Genomic DNA, 19,350 nt, shown 5'->3' on the forward strand with positions numbered 1-19,350 from the left:
CGGCATAGTGCTTCACTTTACTGTACTCCATTTTCATAAAAAGCTTGAATTCCGTTTCATCGTCACCACCTATTTTATTGATAATGTAATGGACAAACTGTCCCATTGACCAGTGTATTGCATTATTTTTGGTTTTGGGGTAATACTTAATTTCAGGTCTGAGAAGCATCACAGGAGTAATAGAATTGGGTGACGTTCGTTGCAGTAGTGCAAGACTTTTCCTGAGCCAAATCCAATTGTTGAAATTTCCACCACACGTGAATCTATGAATCATGGTGTCAACCAGTTTACATGTCCGACATAAGGGGGTTTCAGCTTTCCCGATTTTATAAAGCCGTTCGTTGGTGCTGACAATATCATTGACGGCTTTGTACCATGCCGTTACCACATGTGAATTAAGCCCGTTAAAACTAATACTCTCCCAAATTGCATCCCAGTTGTAATTCATATATTTCGTGGCAATTTTATTTTGGCCTTCGTATTGTTGTCTTTCCCTCATGATATCTCGGGCTGCAATGTGCAGTGAAGTTCTGAGTTTCTCGTTAACATAGCTCAATTCTGTGTACAAGATCCTAACGTATCGCAGTCGGGGATTAATCTTTTGTACGTCTGCCGGTGGCTGAAGGCTTTCTGGTTGGACACATTGAAACAATTGTGTAGTAATACTGCCTGGGTTGGCGTGAAATATGCTTAAAGACCGTTTTATGAAAAGCGCAGAAGCTTTATTACGTATGTCCACCAGTCCGAGGCCTCCATTTCTAGGATGTAAGGTCGCAGTTTTGAGGTTAACCCTGTAGATTTCCCCCTTCCATAAGAAATTTGCCACTCTCGACATTATTTTCTGAGCTATCAACTTGGGCAAGGGAAAAACTTGTGCCATATAGAATGCCTTTGAGAGAATGCATAAGTTAATGAACTTGACCCTCTGAACCTGGTTCATAAGTCGTTGTGTGTTCTCAATGAGTCCGCCTTGAATCTTTGTGGAAACCTCTTTCCAGTTGAGGGCTGTCATCCTCATGGGACATGCCGTCAGGATTGTCCCCAGGGTTTTATGGGTGGTAACTGACTTCGCCCAATCGATGTGTATCCGGTCAAGACCCCGCATTCCCAAGATTGTACTTTTATTTTCGTTCTTTGTCGCACCCGATGCGCGGCAGTAGTTTTGAAGAATGGCCCCTAGTCGAATTACATCATCTTGCCCTCTTATGACGACACCAACATCGTCAGCAGAGGCTCTCACTACAGTTTTCCTACCAGTTATAGTTATGCCCTTTAACCTTTGATGAACACTTCGTAAAAAGGGCTCTAACGACACAACAAACAAAAACATAGATAAGGGACTTCCCTGTGGAATGCCGCGGTTTATTGGAATTTGCCGCGACAGCTGACAGTTGACGGCTAATTTAGCGTGCAGACCAGTAGCAATGTTTTTTATAACATTAACAGTTTTGTGGACGAATCCCATTTTTGTCAGTACCTCAAACAGGAAACGGTGATTCACCGAGTCGAAAGCCTTATTAAAATCTATAAAGAGTAGAGCACATTTGATATTGGAAACTGATGCTAAGGCGATGATGTCTCTATATTCAGAAATTGTATTAAAAATACTTCTATTTGCTGCACATGACTGATGTTCACTAATTAATTTGTCGGTCAGAGGGGAAAGTCTCTTTTTTAAAATCCTGCATACTATTTTGTAGTCAGAGTTTAAAAGTGAAATAGGGCGGTAATTTTTTAAACTTTTCGTTCCTTTGTTTTTCGGTATAAGTACAATTTTGCTATCTTTAAAATCTTCAGGTAACGTCTGCTCGTTAAAAATCTCATTGACAATGCATGTAAAAGTGTCACCAATTAAAAACCAGAATTTTAAGTAAAATTCTACAGGCAGTCCGTCGGGTACAGCAGATTTATTTAACGGGGACTTGGTTATTATCTCACGAACCTCTTCGTTACTGACTTCAGAAAGGATTTCGTCGTTTTCAGAACTCGTCAATTGTGGGGATAAAACACTGAGAACCTCTTGCAGAGACCCCTCGTGAGGTGGGCTGGAAGAATATAACGCGTGGTAGTACTGGTATACTGCATTGAGAATCTCCTTCTGAGACGTTAGTGTAGTCCCATTGGATGTTTTAATTCCACTAATGACAGTTCGTCGCCTATTCTTTGCATGCCGAAGCAGATGATATAAGGATGTTGTTTCATCATCTACCACCGACTTCGCCCTTGACTTCAGTTTTAAGCCTTCCATCTGCTGTCTTTTAAAGGCGAGTAATTTCGCTTTGGTGTGTTTGATGTCGTGTAATCTAATGGTTGACACGTTTGCCTGTTCATAGAGGTCCCGCAACTATCTGTAATAAAATTCCATACTGTTTTTTAACTCCCGTGCTCTTTCTCTGCTGTATCTGATACACACTTTTCTCAGTCTCGGTTTTGCAACCTTAATCCACCAATCTAATACTGTGGGGTGCCCGTCCATCGATCGCCGACATAAGGTCCACGCTTCTGATACTGCGTCTGCCAAATCTTGCTCTTTTAAGAGAGAGACATTTAGATGCCACTGGTTCCTAAAAATCTTAATCGCCTGTGGAGCTAAATTAATGCACGCCTTCATACTGCAGTGGTCACTAAAATATACAGGTACGATTTCTGAATTAAGTAGACATCGTTCTAAGTTTTGGGAAACATAAATTCTGTCTATTCTACTGCGCGAAGTCTGTGTTACATACGTATATTCAACATTCGTTGGATATTTTAGTTCCCATGCGTCCTTAAGTTTTACGTTGGTTACTAGGCGTTTCAGTTCCAACGAACCGTTAAAGTGTGGTTGTTGATCCTTACGATTTAACACACAGTTAAAATCACCGCCCATTATAAAACTGGGTTTCGACGTAATAAATATATAATTTCCTCTGTATAAAATGCTGCCCTGTCCTGTCTATTACTATTTCCTGAGGGCGCATATAAGTTAATCAATGTGGTACCTAAAACGTTTATACTAATGGCCCTTCCAGATTCCAAACGCTGTACTTGAGACACGGGAATTCCTTCCCTGAGCAGAAACGCTGTTCCTGTATGTGTTTCACAAGATACGTTTACAATGGCGGTGTATCCTGGTATTGCAAGAGACGTCGTTACAACCTCCTGTAGCAACGCGATATCGGTTCCAGAGTCATACAAAAATTCCTTGACAGCAGCTAGCTTTAATGAGGTTCGAATTTTATTTATATTTATCGTCGTGATAGAGTATGCTTGCATCTGTAACTGGCTATTGGCCACCTACAACCTTGGTCAAAAACTGTTGTACTTTTGGTATGCTGAAATCCGTTTTAGAACTACAGGCGTTTAGAATTCCGCATTATTCCTCGCAACACGGTTGCTAAACATTAGCTTGTCTTCCATTGTCATCCCGTACCTTAGGACGGAGGGGCTGTTCGACATTGAGTGTATCAGGAGGCTCATCTGGAGCACCTTCCCGGACAATGTCATATCGTATATTTTTCTGCGATTTGACATCTGACTTTTCGGCTTTTTGTTTGGCGTGGATGCGAGAAACAGTAAGATTCGGTTGTGGTTTTAGGGGACGGCGATGGACGCCCTGAGAGCCCTGACCTGATTTTGTTGTGGCAATACTCGGCGTGGCCGCTTCAGCAACAGTGTCGCGAGAGATCTGGTTTGTAAACACTGCCTGCTGTTTACATGCTACCTTCGTTTCTTGTGATGCTTGCGACGGTGTTTGCTTATTTTCCGGTTCAGGAGTAAACACTTCCTCTTGGTTACACTCTGGTGTCGGTTGTTGTGGTGTTGCGGTGTCGCGGTGTTGTTCTTCTACCGCTCCCGCGAACTTCCCGTCTGTAAACAGCTGATTATCGCTGTTTACAGCTGGGCAAGTTGTCACTGCCTCGGGGACTTCTACTTTCTCGCTGTCGGCAGCGGCCGTTTCATTTTCTGGCAATGAGCGAGATGTATCAGAAACTGTGATTACATCCACTTGCATTTCGTCTTGGGGCACAGGCAGAGTTTCATCGCTAGCTTTCTGTTTACGTACAGCAGGAGATTGTCGGGAGGTTTCATCATCGGAATGATCATCTGTATGTTCAAGTGGTCGTTTCTTGTTTAGTACGTCCAACTCTCGGGCAGAAGAATCACAATTCAAGCGTGGTACCAGGGGTGGAAAATCACTACCATCAACAGCAATATTTCCAGAACTAGGTACAGGATCCGAACCCTCACCCTGTTTGGCTGTATTATCAGTTGCCAAAACTTCGCTCAAGGTCATCTTGCGGCGTTGGACTAAATTCGTTTTCAGTACAAAAAAAAAACGAGGACAGTCCTGCCTTAAATGACCCGATTCATTGCATATATGGCACGTAGGGGTTTGACCAGTATAAATCACGTGGGCTTTATGCCCGTCAACAGTTATATGAGATGGGATATTCGACTTTACTTCCATCTCTACCGAACGAATACCATTGAAGCTCTGAATTTTAAATTGCATCGACCACCGTTCGTTAACTATATCCTTAACCTCACCATATTGAGACAGGGAAACCTTGATTTTCTCATTATCTATCTCGATAGGTAAATTTAACACCCGCACAGATCTATAAAGAGCATCAGCTCTCCTGATAGCTACTTTACTTGTAGTGCCGTCTCTATGCAAAAATTCTACAAGAGACCCGAATTTTCCAATAATCTTATCTACCGAAACGGGGCTCAAAAATTTTACGAAAACACAGTAGTTGTCAGTATCGAGCTGAGTGGTATGCACCATATCAGAATTAATGCCAAGTACCTGATCAAGCCAATCATGAATTTCCAGAGCAGTCAGCTGAACACGTCGTGTTTCCTTGGCGAACGCAAAAACCAGCGTATTCTTCCTCACAGTTGTAGCCATGGTATGCAGAAATCAAGGGGAGATTCCGGTAATTACCGAAAACTCCACAAACGATAAATGAACGTCGGTAGAAAACACACAACAGAACACAGTAGGCAGAATAAACACAAGTTACACACGAAGAAAAATCACAAAAAACAAGGGCACCGAAACGCAAATGTAAACACTGGCGAAGCACTGACTACGCGCAGCAAACGGCCGCACGTCCGTACGCGTCGGCAGCTAGAGCCAGAATGTCGGCCACGACTGCCGGCGGCAGAAGCGCCTCCCGACAGGTGAAACGGCCATCTTTACAAGCAATCTGATAGCAGAAAACGGCATGGCCTCACTCTTTCCTGTAGGGTTTCCATTAGCCGTTACGAAAGTGTATTAATTTTCGCCCAGACAGGGACTTGAACCCAGGACCCTTTGGTTGAAAACCTAGCGCTCTACCGACTCAGCTATGCGGGCTCACGCTCGAGCATTATCGTACAGCTGCGTGGTGTGCGAGTGATTCGCATGTCGTAATTACTGGCTTATGGCTGGAATGGCGACTTCACCGACTTCCCACTGACGCACCGCTGACGCTACTTTTCTGTCGTCTTAAAACGATACACATACCTCCAAGCAGCTGCGAGATCTTAAGAAAAGAAACGCTGCACCACTGCCTTTGCCGCACTCGAACGATTGAATTGCGATTCTTAAAAAGAAATGAGTGTCCGCTCTGTCCAACACTTTCGACCACATCTATGTACTCACGATCTCAGCGACGGCTTTCTGCAGTCCCAGCGTCAGTGCGAGGTGAACCGATGGCCACAGTAAGCAGCGGTCGTCGCGAAACTCAGTATTCTTAAACGGAAACTTTCGTCTTGTTGAGAATGGCGTCACTGGTTTGCACCCGCATTTGCCCACGCATGTCACATGTGTGCGAAAATTTTTGCTCCTCATTACGCAAAATCGCACGAAGCCGGTAGGATTCGAACCTACGCTCCCAGAGGGAATCTGATTTCGAGTCAGACGCCTTAACCACTCGGCCACGACTGCCGGTAGGGCGGTGTTTTCCCGACACATGCAACTGCTACCGTTTAAAGCACTGTGGTGTCAGAAAACGGCGTAGCTGCATTATTTTCCGTAGCGTTTCCACCGCTACCAGACGAGTCGCTACCAAAGTATTAAAATTTCCGCCCGAACAGGGACTTGAACCCTGGACCCTTAGGTTAAAAGCCTAATGCTCTACCGACTTTTTTTTTTTTTTTTTTAACTTGGGCGCCCTAAAGGTCCACGAAAACTTCAGTCCTGGTATAGAGAAGAAACATACATAAAGGCGGCAAATCCAGAAACAGTATAAAAGAAAATGGCTCTCACAGTTGACCTTAGCCAACACCCTCTCTTTCAAATGTCAGGCGAAGCATATTTGCAAAATCATCACGGAGGCCTGGCAATCGCAAGCGCTGCCAGTAAGCAGTAAGCACGTACTGCCGAAACGCTAGGTGTCCATCCTCTTCATGACAACTGATGACAAAATGTACGAAATGACCAATCAACCACATGACGGTATTGAGCTTCGTTCGTGGAAAAAAGGAAGAATCGGGCCGGACGATGATGTCAACAGTATAAGCGGACTCAGCAGACCTAGTGATAAAAGCAAGTTGTTTCCTGAGCCAACGCCAATTAGCAAGGTGCTCACAGCAGGTGAACCGATGTTCAAGGGTATCCAGGAGACCACACCGAGTACAGGTGTCCGTGTCAGAAAGGCCAATACGGTGCAGTCGTACATTGGTGGAAACCAAATTATTTATTACCCTATACCACGTGGACGCCACGGCCATAGAGTGGATCGGCAGAGTAATATTCTTCCAGACGTTCCTCCAGGACACGGATGGAGACGCCAGTTCTATTGGATTGGGAGCGGCCATCCCCTCCCAGCGGGCAATCAAGCCCTTGGTCGTTGGCACCGGTCGCCGCAAGAAGACTTCACCGAGGTAACTCACCGCAATGTAAAATTCCCGAATGTGTTTCAACTTAAAATTTACGCGTCCGACATCGACAGGTGGAGCAAGGCTCGCCGGACGCACAACAGTAAAAAGCCTGGATGTAATTGAAGTCACTTCTTGCGTAACAATTAGAGTCGTTCGGCGGACGTACAAAGCAGACGCCTTGCGAGTAATGTCAGAGAGGCCCAAGCCTCCGGAGACACGCGGTTTCGTCATAACCTCATAACGTAACTTGAATAGATGGCCCTTCCATATAAACCTGCTCGACAATTGGCGCAACCTTTTCGCCACCATCATGGGGAGTGGGAACAGCTGAGCAACATAATAAGCTTTACATAGAACGTATGTGTCTAAAATTCTGACTTTTTGCAAAATGGTAGCAGAGCGCTGCTCATGGACCATCAGAGCCCCCTGTATCTTCTCGGTGACAGATTTCCAATTGAGAGCCGCCATTTTTAGAGGACACCGATCAATGACAATCCCCAAGGACGTATGGCGATCGACAAAAGTGGCCCAAGGGACATCAGCATCGCGAAATCCTCGAATATCAAGGAGCTTACATTTACCCTGATTGAGACGCGCTCCGGAGACACGACAGTATGCATCAACTGCCCCTTTCAACAACGGGATATCATCACGTTGACGGAGGAGAACAACGACATCATCCGCATATGCCTTAACAGAGAGCTTCCCACCAGAGAGGGACATACCCTGAAGCTTGAGAGCAATAGTCCGAAGCAGCGGTTCCAGGGACAATACGAATAAAGACATAGAGAGCGGACTACCCTGAGGCACTCCGCGGCGGATAGCAATGGGCGGCGTCAGCTGCCCATTGACTGACACCCGAGCTGTTATTCCCCTATACAAATTGCCAAGAACACCACGTGATGAAGCGTTAAAACCTATTGTACCTAAAACACGATCTAAAAACACATGACTGACGTGATCAAAAGCCTTATAAAAATCAAGGAAGGCAAACGCACAATGTACGTTTGTAACCGCCGCAACCGAGACAACATCCCGATATTCGGCTACTGGTGTCAGAATAGGTCGATCATGAAAACAACATTGATGTGCACCAATCACACCCCGAAGCAGAGAAGATAATCGGCTATTGAGCGCTCTAGCAGCTGTCTTGTAGTCAAAATTCAGCAATGTGAGCGGACGAAGATTGGCAGCAGATAAACGACCAGAGGACTTCGGAATTAAAACAATTTTCCCTACTTTAAAATCGGCAGGCACATCCATCCCCCTGACAATCTCATTTAAAATCTGCGTAAAAATGCCACCCAAAAGAGGCCAAAAATGGAGGTAAAATTCTTTAGGCAGGCCGTCTGGACCCGGCGATTTACCGGACGGAGAGCGAGCAATAAAATCGAAAACATCATCTACCTGGAACTCCCGGAGAAATTCGCCTTTCGCGTTAGGCGCGATCGTCGCAGTTAGAGCCCCAAGGACATCAGCCGAAAGAGACTCACCAGAACCATCGGCAGAATATAGACTAGTGTAATACTGGTGAAGAGCACGTACCATTTCCTCCTGTGCAATAAGCTGTCGTCCATCATCCACCGTAAGAGAAGAGATGAAGGAGCGACGACGACGAGTCTGATGCCGTAGCAGGTGGTACAAGGATGTCAGTTCACCTTCAACAAGAGAGTGAGGTTTCGACTTAACCCGCAGACCATCCATCGGTCGTCGTTTAAGGCTCAAGAGCTTAGCTTTAATACGACGAACATCATGGATCCGCAGAGGAGAGGTACCCGCCGCGTCATATAGTTCACGCAGGACAGAGTAGTAATATTCATACGTGTTCTTAAAATCACGCGCCCTTGCAGCACAGTAAAAAATCAAAGTCTGACGAATCTTGGGCTTGGCAAACGCAGTCCACCAAACCAGCAAGGAGGGGTACCGCGGGACAGAGCGAAGACATCGCTCCCACACGCCACTTATAACATCATCCATAGCACTGTCGGCAAGGTGGGAAACATTTAACATCCACTGGGAACGATAAAGTTTTGCAGGTTGGTGACTAAGATTTACAGTTGCAGTAAAAGCACAATGGTCAGAAAAACTAGTAGGAATAACATCAACAGAAAGAATTTTATCACATAAAAAATGAGATAAATAGAATCTGTCGAGTCTACTGCATGAGGACGCGGTAAAAAACGTATATTTCACCAGGGTTGGATATTTGTGTTCCCAAACATCACGCAGATGCATCGTACGAACTAAGTCATGTAAATCACGGCAATAATTAAAATTGGGGGACTGGTCTTCAGGGCGTAAAACACAATTAAAATCGCCTCCGAGCAGGAGACTCCGAGGACTCTGGCGCAAAAGATAAATAAGCTCTTCTTTATAAAAGCGCGATCGAGCCACAGTGTGACCCGAACCAGAGGGGGCATACAAAACAACGAGGCGGAGATCAAAAAGACGACAACCAATCCCACGGCCAGAGTCAAGGAATTCAATGTCAGTAATAGGAATGCCCTCTCGAAAGAAAAGAGCAGTTCCTGTTCAATATTCCGGCGCGACATTAAAAACAGTTTGAAATCCAGGTAGAGAGAGATCAGAAAACAACACTTCCTGCAAAAACACTACGTCCGCACAGGCGTCGTAAATAAACTGCCGCAAAGAGGCAATGCGAACGTCGGACTCAATACGATTAACATTTAAGGTAAGAAAGGTGTATGCTTGAACCATAGAGAGAAAAGCGAGAAAAGAAATCACCTACACCGACGCACCAGCGTCACAGTCCATAGCAGGGGTGACGGAGGCATCCGAGGGAGGGGGACTGCTACCCCGTTCCGCGGATCCCTTACGCTTCGGCTTTTTACGAACAGCATTAACGTTCGGCTGAACGCGTAACTTGCGTCGGCTGACGGGCAAGGAAGCTTCAGCCGCCGGTGACGTAGGAGGGTCAAGTTCTGTATCCGACACCACCCGCGCCGGTCCACATGCGGGATCCGGGGTCGCGGCGGAAACATCCGACGAAACGGAATGGTCAATACCTGCACTAGCTTCCGGCAAACATGGACTGCACGGAGGCGAAACGTGAGCAGGAAGGTCCGAGGCAGCAGAGTTGGAAGGAAGCGGAGCAGCTCCGCTGGCAGAGGTATGGGGCAGCGAAGCAGGAAGTTGTCGCGGCTCCACTTGTTGTGACATCGAAGTCGGTTCGGAAGACGGCGCCAACAGGCCCGACCGACGACCCGACTCGAGAGAAGCTGCGTCGGAGGCCGGAGGGGTGCCAGCAGCCGCCACCGGAACCGCTACCTCAGGAGGGTAGGGAGTAGCTACAGTACACGGTGGCTCCGAGGATGCCGGTCGCTCGGACTGGGGCATCTCAGGGAGATCCTCATCCGTACTATTTCCATCGTGTGGGCGACGCCTCTTATTATTCAAAAGTGGCACACCCACCTGAGGGACAGACGGAACAACATCAGATTTAGCACGCAAAGGAGGAAATTCTGTGTCAGGGGTGCGCAAAACCTGTGGCGGGGCGCTACTACCACTGGACTGTGCTACACCAAGAGCAGAACCACCTGCAACGAGGTCAGCGACCGTTAACTTGCGACGCTGTTCGAGAGAATTTTTTAAAACAAAAACTCTCCGCGGACAGTCGGTACGCACGTGACCACTTTCATTGCACAAAAAACAGGTGCCAACCTGACCACTATATGTTACATGGACACGATATCCACCGATCTGCAGGTGAGATGGAATATTCTGCTTAACGTGCATTTCGACTGAACGAATACCACTGTAACATTGCAGGCGATGTTGGCTTGACCAGCGTTCAAGGCGAATGCTCTTTACATCACCATACTTCTGTAGACCCTCCTTAAGATAGACATTATCCACCTCCGGTGGAAGGTTGTAAACACGAACATTGGTATACGTGATGGAAGCATTGGAAAGCAGCACGGTACTTACAGAATCATCCCGATGCCGAAAGAGAACTTGATGACCATATTTAGAAAGAATTTTATCAACTTGAAGTGGGTCCATGAACTTAACAAAGAAAACATACAGTTCGGTATCAAAATAAGCAGTGTGCACCTGATCCGAATGAACACCAAAGGTATCTACCAACCAATCATGAATCTCAAGGGAACTAGGTTGCACATGGCGGGTTGACTTGTCAAAAGCAAAACTAACTGTAGCCTGACGAGGAATAACCTGGGACGACATTTTCAAAATATGCGGTCGAAACCGCTACACAAAAAACACTGAAATAAGGACAGAAACTAACACAAGGTACGAAACAACGACGGAGAAAACACTCACAGAAGTTGCAACACAACACGTAAACAAAAACGATAGTCCACTATACGTAACGCTACGGCGGAGCGGAAGACTAGGCACGTCCACACTGCACGGCGTCTAAAGCGGAACTTAACGAATCGCTACCAAAGTATTAAAATTTCCGCCCAAACAGGGACTTGAACCCTGGACCCTTAGGTTAAAAGCCTAATGTTCTACCGACTGAGCTATCCGGGTTCACACGACCATGTGAAACCTCCCACGATGCACAACTATACATTGACTCATGTCCTTTACTGTTGTGCAATCGCTGCATGGGACCGTTACTAATAAAACGTCGCCTAAATGCTGTCTGCAAACTTATCGCGCTAAGCTCGTAACACACTATCGAAGACTGCTGACACACGATGCAACAACAAATTGCAGGAGTCGTTACGTCTCATACGTTGGAGCAGAGAATTTACATGTTTTGTCGACACTCACTGGGCAATTGGAAAATTCGCAAGCATTTCGAATGCAATGTTTCCCACGTTTTCGCTCATTCCATGGTTCCGTTGAAGACGTTCTTCACCACCTGACACAGAAAAAGGATCGCAGACAGTAGGACTTTTTTGATTCTTTTGCTACTAAGGGAGTTAGTTGTCTAGTGAGTTCCTCTTATGGCATGCACTAGACAACCAGAACAGCCACAGGAGGGAGTCATTTTCGTTGTCATCGGTAGTTGCATTATCGCCAACGCAGAGCAATTCCATTGGCGTCGCGTCAGAACGAAAACCTGCCGAAACCCGGGACCTTTAGATCTTCAGTCTAACGCTCTCCCAACTGAGCTATTTCGGCTGACATTGAACGTTGCTGTTTGCATGTGTTCGTTAACCTCTGCCTCGTTGCCAATTTCACAGTCACCTTCGTCTGATAAGACACACGGACGCTGAAATGCGAGCAGCCGATGCAGTGAAGTCCCACACACATTTCTTCTGCTTCCATCATCGTAACAAGCAAACATGTCGACTCGATTCGTGTAATATTCACTTCGCTGACTTCACGTGACGCCGCGCTGACGCTAGAAAACCCGTGCTATATCGATGCCAGGGGCAACTCGTGTGCAGAGAACGAGACACAAGAAGGAGTGAGCCTCTCCACCGTATGAGAGGCAGTTTCTAGCAGATACACACGGTAAAACATTCGACCTGCGTTAGCTCATAAATTGCTACACGTCATCGTCTGCAAGCTAAAATGGACACATCTGCACTGCCCAGTGAGGCGACACTTGTACTAACACCCCGTGGGCCGCTGTGAGACGAGGAGATGAGCTGCGGCTTCTGAGCGCGACTGTAACGCTGCGCCCTGGATCATATAACACTGCACATTGCTGGTGACCCACGTGTTTAGTACTGGCGCAACTGCTAAGATGCAGCTGAACGTCCATCTTTTGAGAGCGAGAAAATCTTCGCAGTCGGCAGGACTCGAATCTACGCTCCCACAGGGAATCTGATTTCAAGTCAGACGCCTTAACCACTTTTTTTTTTTTTTTTTTTTTTTTTAAGTAAGAATAATAGGGCCTCCCTTCTCCCCTTACAGCCCTCCTTGCGCTCTCCATGAATGCCTTCCTTGGCGAGCTTCTTCAGCTATAATCAAATGAAATCAAAGTCTCCAGATTCACTGGCATCGTACAACAGTACACAAAAGGAATTCAATTTCTTCGTGATTACAAGGAGCTCATTGCTTCTTCTTTTTGGAATATAAGTGCCAACGAAAATTAGAAATCTTTCTCAAAACCAAGAAGAGAGGAAAAAAAAGAGATGTCCCTTCCCTCAAAAAACAAATAATGAGGAATAAGAAAGAAAAGAAAACTTCAGGTTCTTCAAGCGCCATAGGCGAAATGATAACGAAAATAGGATTCACTGTTGACTTGTACCTGGGAACTTCACCATGGAAATGGTGACAGGAATCGCGGATTTACTTTAGAATCACCCAATTCCCTGTTTCTCAAACAGGATTGTTAACATATTGCCAAAATCCCTGTTAATGTGTGGGAACTGGTTTCTTCGCCAATATGCCGTTGCCATATAAGCAGTAAAGGCAGTAATATTGTCTTCTCCGTGTTGCGTTATGACGTAATTGACAAAATGTCCCAGCATCCACATAACAGTATTGTTTTTCGTTTTGGGGTAAAACCGTGTATCAGGCCACAGGAGGATATCAGTTGTATAAAGACTTTCAGTGCTACGTGTGAGCAGCGCCAATCGTTTCCGCACCCAATGCCAGTTGAACTGATGTCCACAGCATGTAAACCTGTGCCTCAGAGTGTCTACTAATCCACATTTGAGGCAGTTGTCAGTAGCACTTAAGCCAATGCGGTTGAGTTTTTCGTTGGTTGGAATAAGATTGTGGACAACTTTATACCAGGCGGAAAGCACATCGGAAGAATGAATTTTGAGAGTAATATTGGTCCACACTGCCGTCCAGACGATTCTTGGGTACTGCATTTCAATTGTATTTGGAGCTTCGTACTTCTGCCACTGAGCAATTAAGAACACTGTCGTGAGACAAGGACTTGTGGAAACACTGTCACCTAAGTAACTCATTTCGAGGTAATAAACACCGACATGTTGCAATTGAAAGTTTAGTTTCCCGATGTCAATTGGCGGTTTCATACATTTAGGGCGAACAATGCGAAACAGCTTCGATGTGATAGTATGAGGCATCGTGGTAATTATCACAGTTGTTCGTTTTATATAGAGTGCTGTCGCCTTTCGACGGATATCATTGAGTTGCAGGCCCCCAGCTTGCACTGACTTAGTGTGGTATAGGTTAACTTAAAAATATGACCGAGCCACACAAACCTGCTGGACAAACGCATGATCTTATGGGCTGGCATTTTGGGAAGAGGGAACACCTGAGCGACATAATAAGCTTTACAGAGTATGTATGTATTCAAAATCCTGATCTTCTGGAGGATATTCGTCGATCGCCAGGTGTTTTCCACTATAGCTCCCTGTATTCGATTGGCAGTAAGTTTCCAGTTTTTAGCTGCCATACGTAAAGGACACCTATCGATGATGATTCCCAGAGCAACATGTTGTTCGACGATCTGTGCCCACGGTATAGCAAGAGATTCGAAGCCCCGTAAGCTTAGAACCTTACATTTACCCTCACTGAGTTTCGCTCCAGACGCAGTGCTGTAAGTATCAATCTCAGCCCGCAATTGGGCCACTTCAGACTCATGACGTAGGATAACAGCAACATCATCGGCGTAAGCCCTCACAGTAAGATTGCTCCCTAAGACAGAAAGGCCAGTTAATGTGATACACAATCTCTTCAGAAATGGCTCGAGCGACAAAACAAAGAGCGACATCGACAACGGACTGCCTTGCGGTACACCTCGTCGTATACCAACAGCTTGTGTCAGCTGACCGTTAACGGTGATCCTAGCAGTAATGCCTGTTATCATATGCCGAATGACTGCCACAGCTCGTTCTTCGAGTCCAATTCGTTGCAGGATGCGTTCTAAATAGTGATGACTAACGCGGTCAAAAGCTTTGCAAAAGTCAAGAAAAAGGAAAGCACATTTGATGTTGGTTACGGCCGCTACTGAAATAACGTCTCTGTACTCCGCAACCGGAGTCATAATGGATCTCCCTGGAAGGCAAGACTGGTGTGAATGAATAACTTTCCCAAGGATGGGGGTCAGTCTGCTATTAATCGCTCGGGCAATCGTTTTATAATCAAAGTTCAACAATGTGATTGGACGGAGATTATCAACTCGCTTGTGACCAGTTCTCTTCGGGACTAAAACAATTCTACCCACCTTGAACTCGGCAGGAAGAGGACCACCACTCATGACTTCATTAACAATTTCGGTAAAAGTACCACCAAGGACATTCCAGAATTTGATATAAAATTCCTTGGGCAAACCATCAGGACCAGGCGATTTAAAGGAAGGCGACTCAGAGATCAAGGCTAAAACTTCCTCGGGAGTGAAATCCGATAAAAGGTCGACATTGTCAGCAGGAGTAATCGCCCTATCAAAAACATTGACCACTGCACTGACAGCAGGTTCATTGACAATTTCACTGGAATACAGTCGTTGGAAATGTTGGTGAATTTCACTAATAATGGCCGCTTGAGTAGAGAGTAATTCCCCATTATCTCTTTCCAAAACATCAATGAAAGCCCGGCGGCGGCGTGATAAATGCTTGAATAAATGGTACATAGATGTCATTTCGTCGGCTAAAACAGATTTAGGTTTGGATTTAACTTTCAGACCTTCCAATTGTTGACGCTTCAAGCTGACAAGTTTAGCCTTGACACGTTGAATTGATGGAAAGTTAGTGTTGGTCGCAGTGGAGGAATCATACAGTTGTCGCAGCACAGTGTAGTAAAACTCAAAGGTCCTCTTAAAGGCGCGTGCTTTCTGAGCACTATAATAAATGAGACTTTTTCGAAGCTTTGGTTTCGCAACAGTGGTCCACCACATCGCTTTAGTCGGATAAAAAGTGATGGAACGCAAACAAGTTTCCCACACATGCCTGATAACGTCAAATAACTCAGCGTCCGCCAGATGCGATATGTTTAACATCCACGGGGAACGAAAGAATTTGGTAGGCTGTCGATTTAAGTGAATCGTTGCCGTAAAAGCGCAATGGTCGGTAAAACTAGCCGGGATTACGTCAACCGCTAGGAGTCTGTCACTGATACAGTCCGATAGATAAATTCTATCCAGACGGCTGCATGAAGTAACGGTGAAAAAAGTGAATTTAACTAAAGTAGGATACTTCAGTTCCCAAGCATCTTTCAGCTTAATATTCTTAACGAGCTCGTGCAGTTCTTTACAGTAGTTAAAATTAGGGGACTGATCGTTTTTACGTAGAACACAGTTGAAGTCACCTCCTATTATCAGGTTTTGAGGACTTCTCCTCAACAGATACGTAACATCCTCCTTATAAAAACGCGACCGTTCGAATTTGTTGCTGTTGCCTGACGGGGCATATAAGTTAACAAGGGTTACATCAAAAAGTTTACAGCTCACTCCTCGACCGGAATCTAAAAACTCGATCTCCCCAACTGGAATACCTTCCCGTAATAAAAGTGCGGTACCTGTACTTTCCTCAGGAGCAACGTTTGATATGGTTTTAAAACCAGAGATGAAGAGATTTAAAACAGTAACTTCCTGCAACAACACAATATCAGCGTCAGATTCGTATAGAAACTGCTGTAGGGCCGCAATTTTGAGATCAGATCGAATCTTATTTATGTTCAGGGAGACGAATTTGTACGCTTGTGCCATTATTACAGTGAGGTACGTAAAGGGTCACTAAACAACACTGGTCGCATTACAATGTCATAGAAACTTCGGAATGGGCTGCATTGTCGGGAGGATCACGAACAGTCACTTGTGTGTCGTTGGGTTTGTTTTTCTTCCGTACTGCGTTGACGTTCGGTTGAACTTTGGTCCTACTACGTGCTCTGCTAGGGAACACATCGGCAGACGGAGGTGTGGGAGAGTCCTGAGTGACTTCGCAATCCATAACGTGATGTGACGCCTCAGCCATCTGATCTGCAGAAAGAACTGACTCAGAAGGTGGACAAGTTTGTTTGTTGCCACTAGCACGAACTTCGTGTTTGTTTGTAGATGGACTTGGACTTCCTTCAGTTTGTACACAAGTACTGCCTTCCTCGTTATGCTTATCGGAAGCACGCACTTGTGATTCGGCCTGTGGTGACGTCGCGACTTCAGGCGGCGTGCTCGGCTGTTGTGGTGCCAAAGCTGCCTGTACGTCACTCGGAATGACGTCAATAGCCGCAGCGTCGACAGCTGCGTGCGACGGTTCAGAAAAACTTGAGTCAGTAACCGTAACCGGCATCTCTTTTGGGACGTCGAGTTCTAATTCCTGGAGAGCCTCGTCCGGACTATCATCATCACACGTTCTTCGCCGTTTGTGGCTCAGCAGCTGCACGTCAGATTTGGAGGTAGGCGGATCGGTAACCGGTTTTGAAGGAAAGGGTGGAAAGTCGGCAACAGGCAAACCAGGCTCCGGGGGCAATATTGCACTATCACGAGGGCGTTCGATGTCCGTGATTGGTGCCTCCCTAACAAGATCGGCCAATGTCAACTTTTTACGCTGTTCCAAAGTACTCTTGAGAACAAATACACGTTTAGGGCAGTTCGTACGCAAGTGGCCAGTTTCATTACAAATAAAGCATTTGCCTGGTTGCCCACTGTACGTAACATGAACTTTATACCCACAAACAATAAGATGGGAGGGGATATCTTGCTTGACGTGCATTTCGACTGACCGGACGCCACTAAAACACTGTAATCGATGTTGACTAGACCAACGTTCGTTACGGATTTGCTTGACCTCCCCATACTTCGTCAAAATCTCACGTAAATAACAGTTTTCAACTTCCGGCGGCAGGTTGTACACACGGACATTTTTGTATTCTACATCAGCATTGGATATGAGAACAGTACTCACCGAGGCGTCACGATGACGGAACTCAGCTCTGCTACCATGGTTTAACAGAATCCTCTCCAGTAACACAGGGTTTAACAACTTGACGAAGAAACAGTAGAGATCTGTGTCGTAATAGGCAGTATGAACCTGGTCAGACGTAATACCAATGACATCCACTATGAAATCGTGAACTTCCATGGAACTCGGTTGAACATGACGTGTAGACTTGTCAAATTCGAAACACAGAGTACATTTCCTTGGGAACAACCTGGACGACATATCCACTTATTAAACGGTCGAGACCGCTAACACAAAACGTCACAAAACACTAAAAGTGAACTGACGGAAGCACAATACAGCAAATCTAGCAAACAACGTAAACAAAGAAAGTAGTCACGGCTTGCACACGCTATTGCGGAGCGAAGGCACAACACGTGCGACCTGCACGGCGTCGCAAGCGGAACTGCGTCCACTCGGCCACGACTGCTCGTAACCCAAGCTTCCCTGGAATCGTGAAAAATCCAACCGGTCTGCGCAGAATGTTGACAGGAAACGAACTCCGTGCACTGATTACGGCAGGGCTACCATCGCTACGAGACGAGCCATTACGGAAACGTTAAAATCTTCGCCCGGACAGGGACTTGAACCCTGGACCCTTAGGTTAAAAGCCTAATGCTCTACCGACTGAGCTATCCGGGCTCACGCTCGTTGTGGATGGAGCGGCTGCAAGCAATGTAAATAACTGGAACGCGTGTGTAGGCGTACTACGGTAATTTCTGGCTTCTGGCGCAACTGGCGACTTCACCGACTTCCCACTGACGCTGGTAGCAGCCCAACCACGGACCAGTGCCTCTTCTCCCTTTATTCCGGTGCCGACAGTAATTGCATCATGTGCCTGTTTTCCCCGATTACGTTCGGTCGAAGCTTCGGAAGGTGGGCGACAAACGACAGTTCGAAGGCCAAAACATGGAGCGTTGTGTGCGCAAAAACTTCCGTTCCAGTACCGGGAATGGAACCCGGGCCTCCTGGGTGAAAGCCAGGTATCCTAGCCACTAGACCACACCGGATTTGCTCGATAAGCGTGAGGTTTTCTCCGTCTCCTCTCGTATTTCGTGCTGAATCTGGACTCAGTGCAGTTCTCCGTTTGCGAGCATATTTGCGCCTACAGACTGGCATGGCGCACAGCCCGAAATTGACTATTCATTATTTTACTCCTAACAAGGGAGGAGAAAGATCAAAGTTGTACGTTGTCATAATTGGAAATAAACGTATTGACGCTGAGGCGTAGACTCCTTATGGATAACGAACGACAATTAAGTTCGTTCCCTAGCAACAGCAACGCCGTTAATTCAGCCATGATGTACAGCAAATTAAATGCCCCGGGTGAGGATCGAACTCACGACCTTAAGACTATGAGACTTACGCGCTACCTACTGCGCTACCGAGGCACGTTGCAAGTAACGTTACAGGAAACTTGGTAAGTCTCTCATATTAGAGATAGACAGTTCGCGCTTTCTCAAGAATCTGTTGTGTTGCTACACGTGCTTTCCCTACTTGCTAGATTAAACTGCTGCCGCAGTTTTTTCAACGGAACGCAGCACTGCCCGAGGTTACAGTACATCGCCCTTGCGGCACCTGAACACAGCGGCCTGTTGGGACAGGCCGACGTCAGAGTTCAGAAATAGCATACGACCGTTCAAGTACGGTCTATTGCGTGCTGCGTGTATGGTTCCTCTCACAGCGAATCCTGCTATACATTCCT

The 19,350-nt window shown here is 46.1% G+C and overlaps 5 non-coding genes across 5 annotated transcripts; all 5 read right to left on the reverse strand.

The window, feature by feature from the left end:
• Window positions 1–5,835: 5,835 nt before the first annotated feature.
• Window positions 5,836–5,917, reverse strand: Trnas-cga. The gene has a single exon. It is a non-coding gene; the product is annotated as a tRNA-Ser (tRNA).
• Window positions 5,918–11,294: 5,377 nt separating this feature from the next.
• Trnak-uuu lies at window positions 11,295–11,367 on the reverse strand. Its single transcript has one exon. It is a non-coding gene; the product is annotated as a tRNA-Lys (tRNA).
• A 6,847-nt stretch (window positions 11,368–18,214) lies between these two features.
• Window positions 18,215–18,287, reverse strand: Trnak-uuu. Its single transcript has one exon. It is a non-coding gene; the product is annotated as a tRNA-Lys (tRNA).
• Window positions 18,288–18,583: 296 nt separating this feature from the next.
• Window positions 18,584–18,655, reverse strand: Trnae-uuc. The gene has a single exon. It is a non-coding gene; the product is annotated as a tRNA-Glu (tRNA).
• A 308-nt stretch (window positions 18,656–18,963) lies between these two features.
• On the reverse strand, window positions 18,964–19,036 carry Trnam-cau. Its single transcript has one exon. It is a non-coding gene; the product is annotated as a tRNA-Met (tRNA).
• Window positions 19,037–19,350: the final 314 nt, after the last annotated feature.

This window comes from Schistocerca piceifrons, chromosome 3 (assembly GCF_021461385.2).
Source record: "Schistocerca piceifrons isolate TAMUIC-IGC-003096 chromosome 3, iqSchPice1.1, whole genome shotgun sequence".
In the NCBI taxonomy this organism is placed as follows: Eukaryota; Metazoa; Arthropoda; class Insecta; order Orthoptera; family Acrididae; genus Schistocerca; species Schistocerca piceifrons.